Source organism: Myiozetetes cayanensis, unplaced genomic scaffold (assembly GCF_022539395.1).
Source record: "Myiozetetes cayanensis isolate MyiCay16 unplaced genomic scaffold, myiCay2020 scf9, whole genome shotgun sequence".
In the NCBI taxonomy this organism is placed as follows: Eukaryota; Metazoa; Chordata; class Aves; order Passeriformes; family Tyrannidae; genus Myiozetetes; species Myiozetetes cayanensis.
Window position 1 is genome coordinate 370,586 of NW_026088185.1, and position 7,835 is coordinate 378,420.

Here is a 7,835-nt window from a genome sequence, read left to right on the forward strand (position 1 = left end):
CTGTAAACCAAGTGGCTCCTTGCTGTCATGGAAGGGGGGTCTCGGGGCCAGAGTGGGGTTTTTGGTGAAAATATCCCCGTGTGGACATTGGGATGTCCGTGGAGAAGCTCCTGGAGCTTCCCAGTTCCCCTGTGGCTCTGAGATGTGCGTTGGCAGCGCCTGCAAAAATGAATAATCCCACTAAAATTGAGTTTGCAGCAAGAACAGCTGGATTTCCCCCAGAGGCCGCCAACCAGGGAGGGAAAACCAGGAGAATCTGCAGAGGGAAAAGCTGGCACTGTGTGTGTGGCTCTGTCCTGCCCCAAATCCCTGAGATCCGTGGGGCTGTTGCACGTGGGGCTGTACCCCTGGGCCTGGGGGTGTCCCCTCTCCAGCACACATCCCTCTCCTCCAGGATGAGTCCTCTTCCCGTGCCCAGCTCTCTGGCTGGGCTGGGTCTGCTCCCAAATTTTCTGCTGCGCTCCAGGAGGAGGAAGGTTGGGACCAAAAGAGGTAAGATATGTCTTGGGAAAGGGAGGGGGGGAGAACTTTGTCTGGGAAAGAGAGGGAAGTTGAAGCAGACATGGTGGGAAGACTCCTCTGGGAGCATCCCAAGCCTGACACCAACCCTGCCAAGGCTGGGGAATGCTGGTCCAGCCAAGGGAAGAGGGGCTGCAACCCCTCCTGGCTCTTTTGAGCCCATGGGAATATCTGCAGGCTGGGCCAGCCAGGTCTCCAACCCCACTCCAAGGGATGGGGTCTGGGAGGACAGGGAGGAGGAGAAGGAGGAGGAGGAGGAGGAGGAGGAGGAGGAGGAGGAGGAGGAGGAATATCTGCCAATCCAGAGTGGCTTCCCACGGCTCTGGCTGGAATGTGGCCCCAAACACGTCGATAGACTTCTCCCCTGTTTCAAGGGGATTTTAGGAGGATTCTTAGCATGTGGTTGGTGAAACAGCTCCGTGTGCAGCGGGATAACAAATTGCCTTGGCCAGGTTTATCTGCTGGGCTCCATGAGGGAACCTCTCAGATTCTGGGGGTGCTGACAATGAGCCTGGAATTGAGTTATTCCGGGAGAGTTCCAGGCTAATTCTTCTTTCATCTAAAGCCTTTTCGTATTTGACCTCTCTCCCCCTTATCTGCCACGGGAAATTCGATTTGCACTGTTATTCCAAAACAATTCCTTTCAGTTCCCTTGGAGAAAGGCAGGATTTAGGATTTAAGTACCACGGGCTGCTCCCCAGCTCTGCTTTGCGGGGGCTTGGAGGGGGAGGGCGGGCAGAGGAGTCCAAGCAGAGCAGTGAAGGATCTGCAGATTCCATTAGGGCTCCTCGGATTCGCTCTGGGAGACATGGATGGATCACTCCGTGGGCTGGGGCAGCCCTTGTTCCCGAGGATCCTGGCTCAGCACGCTGGTGCTGCTGGGCCATTCAGCAATTTATTCCTGGTGCAGCTCCAAACATCCCCCTGAGCTAAGCCCTGCTGGCACTTGCTTCTGGAGGGAGGGAATTAACACAGACAGGGAACTTGGCAGCTCCTGCCCTTCTAAGCCTCCTAAAATCATCCACTCCAGCCCTGCCAAGGCCACCACTGACCCGTGGCCCCAGGTGCCACATCCACACGGCTTTTCAATCCCTCCTGGAGTGGGGACCCCACCCCTGCCCTGGGCAGCTGTGCCAGGGACTGAAAATCCTTCCAGTGAAGCCATTTTTCCTGATATCCAACCTAAACCTCCCCGGGCAGCTGAAGGCAGGAGAGGTGGAGTTGGGTGTTATTCCTGCCCTGCTGAGCCTCCTCCTCCTTCCCCGGGAGGGTGGGCAGGCCCTGGCACAGGGTGCCCAGAGGAGCTGTGGCTGCCCCTGGATCCCTGGGAGTGTCCAAGGCCAGGCTGGAGCACCCTGGGCTGGTGGAAGGTGTCCCTGCCCATGGCAGGGGGTGGGATGGGATGGTCTTGACGCTCCCTTCCCACCAAACCATTCTGGAATTCCACGCTGGAATTCACCTTTGTGAATTTGTGTCCAGGCAAACCTGCTGTGCAGTGGGAAAACCCCCTGGGGAAAGGGTGCACCCCTCCAGCAGGAAGGGCTGGGAAATTCGGAGCAGGGGAGAGGAAACCCAGGAGGATTGGAGCTGAAATTTTCCGGGAGCTAGGTGGGGCCCCCCAGCACCCCCCTGCACCCTGGGTGGGGTGGGAGCCCCCTGGGCCCTCATGGGCTCCACCTTCTCCTGGATTTTGGCTGCAATTCCACGCAGAGCAGGAATTCTGGGTTATCAAACAGGGTGACCTATGGAAAGGATCCAGGAAATCCTTCACCAGTGGGGCTTTCCTGGTAGTCTGTGCCCAGAATGAGCATCCCAAAGCCTCCAGGCAGCAGGAACACCCCCAGACTCCTGCCAGCCCCCTGGTTAAACAGGAGGAGAGAGCCCTTCATGAAGCTGTTATTCAAAGAGTCACCTAAAAACACATCTAAAGGTTTGTTGTCCTAAAAGAGGGGGTTTGGCCCCATGAAAAGCCTGGTGGGAAGGGAAGATGAGGATGAATGAGTCTTTAGATGGGAAAAGGTGGAAATCAACTGGAAAGAAGAAAATATATATATATGCATTTATATGTATATATATTTTATAGATAAACACATATAAAAGTCTGACCCAGCCCTGAACTTTTCTGGCAGGGAAGCGAAATTCATGAGGAATTTCCTCAGTTCCAGCCTGCAATTCCACATTATATCAGTGGGAGCCACGTTGCTGGGGCCAGTAAATCTGCCAGATGGCAACAGGGGGATGAGGTGGGAAGGTGGGACCTGCAGGAGGGTGTTGTGTCTCCCCTTCCCCCACCTTCTTCCTTAAGGAATGTTAATCATCCCGGCTCCCAGAGAGCTCTTGGAGGCCTGTTTATAATAAAATCTTTATGGTGTTGGATGTTTGGGGGGTTTATCCTCTCCCTGTGGAAGGTGTGGAAGGTTTGGGAGGGCTGGCAGCTCCAGGGAAGTTGTGGATGTCCCACCCCTGGCAGAGCTCAAGGTTGGGCAGGGCTTGGAGCAACCTGGGAGGGTAGAAGGTGTCCCTGCCCCCTTTTTCAAGAAACATTCAGGGATTTAATCTTTCCCAGATCACTGCCCTCACTGAGATTAGCCTGGGAACAAGGAATGGGCTTGGAATTTCTCCAGAGTGCAGGGAAAAGGGAAGGAGCAGACAGATCCATCTCCTTAATCCCCAAAGCCTCGTTTGCTTGAGCAAGCAGCCCAAGCTGCCAGGTTTGGGTCAGTCCCAGCTGGGTGTTGCTCTGCAAAACTTGTGACACGTCAAGGAAGAGCCTTTTCAACGAGCAGAGCGAAAGAAAAGATTAAATTAAAAAAAAAAAAGAAATGAAGTGACTGGCACAGAACCTGTCTGGCTCCTCCATCCCTGGGTTTGTTTGTTGTCCAGAGTTATCCGGGTCATCCTCCTCTCTCTGACATGCCAGGAAAAACCCAACCTTGTTCCTGCTTTCCCTTCAGCCTCCGCTTCCTCCTCTCCCTCCCCGAGCTGGGGAGCACGAGGGACGGAGGATGAGGGATGGAGGAAGAGGGACTGAAGGATGGGCTGTTTCTCTGGAGGGGAGGAGGCAAAGAGAAGTGTTTCCCCCCGGCCCTGCTGCAATTCCTTGGGAGTGTTTACAGGATTCCTCCTGGCAGGAAGCAAACAGGGGCTGTGCCAAGGGATGATATCACGGCAGTGATGGACTCCAGAGCCGCTTGCACGGAGCAGGGAGAGATAAAAGGGGCACAACTGTCTGATTAGAGCAGAGCCCCAGCCCATCACCTTGGGAAGACATACAGGGTCATTTTTTGGGGAGGGGGAGGAGGTGATAAATGAAATGTTGCAGTGACCCAAGGGCATCACAGAATCCTGGATGCTTTGGGATGGAAGGGAACCTAAATCTCATCCCATTCCTCCCCTCTGCCCTGGACAGGGACACCTTCCACTAGCCCAGGTTGCTCCAGCCTGGCCTTGGACACTTCCAGGGATGAGGCAGCCACAACTTCCCAGGGAATTCCATCCCAGCCCCTCCCCGGGAAGAATTCCTTCCCAGTATCCCAATCTAAACGTTTTTATCTTGACCTTGAGCCAAGTAGTTTCCTCCCCTGCTCCATCTGGAGCCTCAGTGATGCCATTTTTGGGTACCAGAGGTGCCCCCTCAGGCCCTGGGGCAGCTGCACCCCCCAGTTCCAACCTGGGCTGACTCTTCCCAAAGCTTATCCCGCTTTTCCCACCCAGGTGAGCTCAGCCATAGAAATACTCCCCCTAAAGAGGTCACGAGGTTTTTAGCCAGAACCAGAAGGGTTTATTCCTATCAGTGAATAAATTCTACCCATGGATCCATCAATCCTGAGCAGCAAACTCATCCATCCCTTGAGGCCACAGCCAGGAATATCCTATTTCCTTCATTCAGCTGGATTTTTATCATGATTTTCATCATTTTTTTCTCAAAAAGTAATAGAAAGTGGGCTGGGGACTCAAGGCAGTAAAATGTGTTTTTTACCAACAGTAAACCCAGAAATATTCCTTGTGTCCCAGGCCTGGCACTAAATTCCCTGTCCATAGTGTACATCCCCAGCATTCCCTGCTGAGTGTCACCTCTGATGAGGGACTACAGTGAACTGATCCAAACATCCATTATCTCCCGTGCAGACCTCGGGGAATTTCAGGAATTACTGAACAGGGAAAGCCCAGTCTGGATTTCTCATCCAGGCCCTGGCACAGGCTGCCCAGGGAAGCTGTGGCTGCCCCATCCCTGGAAGTGTCCAAGGGCAGGCTGGACTTGGAGCAAAGGAAAGAAGAAAGGAAAAGGAAAAGGAAGGAAAAAGAAGGAAGGAAGGAAAGTGAAGAACGGGAGGGAAGGAAGGAAGGAAGCAAGGAAGGAAAAGGAACCACAAAAGACCTCATTCCCCATCCAGCATCTCCATGACTTTGCAGTACCTCTTTTCACCCTGGATGTCATAGGATAGGGCACAGGATGGGGCCCTTCAGGTCCAGAGGGACACACCCCTGCAGGCTGAGCCAGGGTGGTGGAGGTGTGGGTCCCAACCTGCAGCTTCCTTGCTTCCAAAAAATACAAAAATAAATTCATTTAAAAAAAAAAGGCAGCAATTATTTTTTCTGCCCAAAGAGAGAAGCTAAAAAAAAAAAAAAAAATGTGACTGCAATTGGTTGCAAGGCATGAAATCTGTCATCTCCTTCCCCCCACCCTTGTCTGGAGCCCGTCAGATTCCAGGCTTTCCGTTTTCTTCGTGGGCTGAACCAATCCAAACGTGGCCAAAAGCCTGGAGAAGAAAGATGTTGTTAATCTGCTGCTCTGGCTGCAGTTCCCGGTGCTGTCAGCCCCTCACAGAGTTAAAATGGAGTGGATGAGAAGGGGGCTGGGCCGGGATAAGGAACATCAGGCGAGGACCCCCCTTGGTTTGTGTCATCCCCAGAGGTGCTTTGGAGCTGGAGGGGATTTGCTGAGCAAACATCTCAGTGTGCTCATCCCTCCCGAGCAGAGGGCTGGGAATGGGGCACCTGAGGCTCCCCAGGGGCTCTGGGGCCGTGTTTGCCCCGTGTGATCCATCAGAGCTGGGGATGCCCGGACGGGGCCGTGCCCCAGGAGCGACCCCCCAGCTCCTGCCCCCCGTGTTCCACCTCCTGCCCCCCATGTTCCACCTCCTGCCCCCGTGTTCCACCTCCTGCCCCCGTGTTCCACCTCCTGCCCCCCGTGTTCCACCTCCTGCCCCCCGTGTTCCACCTCCTGGCAGCAGGACCTTTGGCAAATGCCCTCCCTGTGACTTCCCCAGGGCATCTCTGCTGGGATGGCAGCATTCCTGCCTCCAGGTGGGCACAGGGAGATGCTGGGACAAAGCCAGCCCCTTGGGAACATCCATCCACGATCCCTTCTCCTTGGGAACATCCCATCCCAGGCTCCCTGCCCAGCACCCCGACCTTTCCCCCAGCGTGGATCTGGGGACCTCCATGTTCGCCTGAGCGCTGAGATTCCTCTTTTTATTCTATTTTTTTTCTCCTTTTCCCCCTCTGGAAGTTGGGAAGTTTCCAGGATGAGTCAGTGTCCGCCTCTTCTCCGTGATTAGCACTCTGGGATTTGGGAGCAGGACTTTGGTGTAGTCCACCAGAGTTAATCAAAGCATATCTTACATTAAATAAATATTAAATGCAGCAAAACCATCATCCGGCCAAATCCCTCCTGACTGGCACATCCTCATCCCGACTCTTTTCTCCCTCTGCTCTTTCCCCCTCTTTTTTTGGTCTCTTTTATCCTTCCCTTTCATCAGCGTTTCCCACAAATCTCACAAACCTTTTTCCCCTTAAACTTGGCCCTTCTGAGGGAGGGGTTCATTTTTATTTTTCCCATTTTTTATTCCCACCCTTGTGTCCGTGAATCCACGGCCGTGCCGCAGTGCTGTTGGGAGGCTGCTGCTTTGGGCTTTGTTTATTTGCTGCTTCCCAGGCTTTTGACGTCTGAAATCAGGGAATTATTTCACCACACGTGCTCCTTGTGCCCCCTGTGCCCCCAGAACACCAGGAGCACAGTTTGGCAAACCCAGGGGGACGTGCAATGGGAATTTTGGCTTCGTGGGATGGGATAGAGGATAAAACCAAGACCAAAACCGAGGCTGGGACTGCAGAAACTCGTGGAACACAGCACAGGTTTTCTTTCCCCCCAGGAGTTGTGCTGCTGGGATCAGAGTCCCGCTGGATTTGGGGATTTAGCAGAGCAGGTAGGCATGCTGAAAGCTCGGAGGGGGACAGTTGCCATCGGGAATTTCACCTTGTAATGATGAAACGTTTCTTCCCTGGAAGCAGATTCCCTGTCTTTGGATACCTGTGGTGTCTTGGATTCCTCCTGGATGACTGGAAAGTTCTGAAAGACCAACTTCAGAGCTGGAATTTTGCATTCCCTCTTCATTTCAGCTCCTAGGATATATGAGCACTGACTTTTCTAAAGCAGCAAAGCTCAAAAAAAATATTGATGTGGGATAAAAAATGAAATGATGGAAATTTCTGGGGAGCCAAAATTAATTTAAAAAATTAATTCATTTAAAAAATTTTTAAAAATTACATTCTTTGTAAAGAGATATTTGAGTCAGCCTGCAATTAAATATTTTGCTTAAACACTGAAATATTACAAAATTTTTTAAAAATTTAGAATCAAAATACTTCCAGATTTTTCGTTTAGATACACTTTAAATCAATGTGAAATGATTTTTTTTTTTTTGCCAGATTTTGTTGCTGTCGAAACCAACCCCCCTGCTCCACGAAAATTCTTCGAATTATTGTGTTGTTAAGAATGTAAGAACATTTAAAATTTTTATCCTAAAAATTCAATAAAACCCCACCCACCCACCTCTAGTTACTCAGGCTTTTTCCATCGAGCTGCTCCCTGAGGGCTGGGAGCTGTGCAAGGCAAATTCCACCGGAGGAGAACGAACTGAGGGCAGGATCTGAGAGCTGAGGGGTTAATGAAGAGGAAGATGATTTTTTGGCCCCAATTTTGGGAAAGATCACGTGTGCTGGGACACAAGTGTGAGCCTCAGCCCCACTTGGCACGTGCTGGAAGTGCTTTCCTGAGCCCAGGCCTGGGGTTTTAACCTCCTAAAAGGTTCTGGCCAAGCATAAAATGTGTTTAAAGCCCAGAAATGATTTGTAAAGCCCAGATCTGGATTCGTTTGGGGGTTCTTTTAATTGTTAATATTTTTTCATGTGATCTGTATCAGGGACTGGCTGAAAATCCAAAAAGCTGGTGACTTCCTCCCCCACACACACCTTTTGAAAATGAGGGAGTTGTCTCTGCTAAACTGAGTGAAAAATGACTTTAAAAGCCCCAA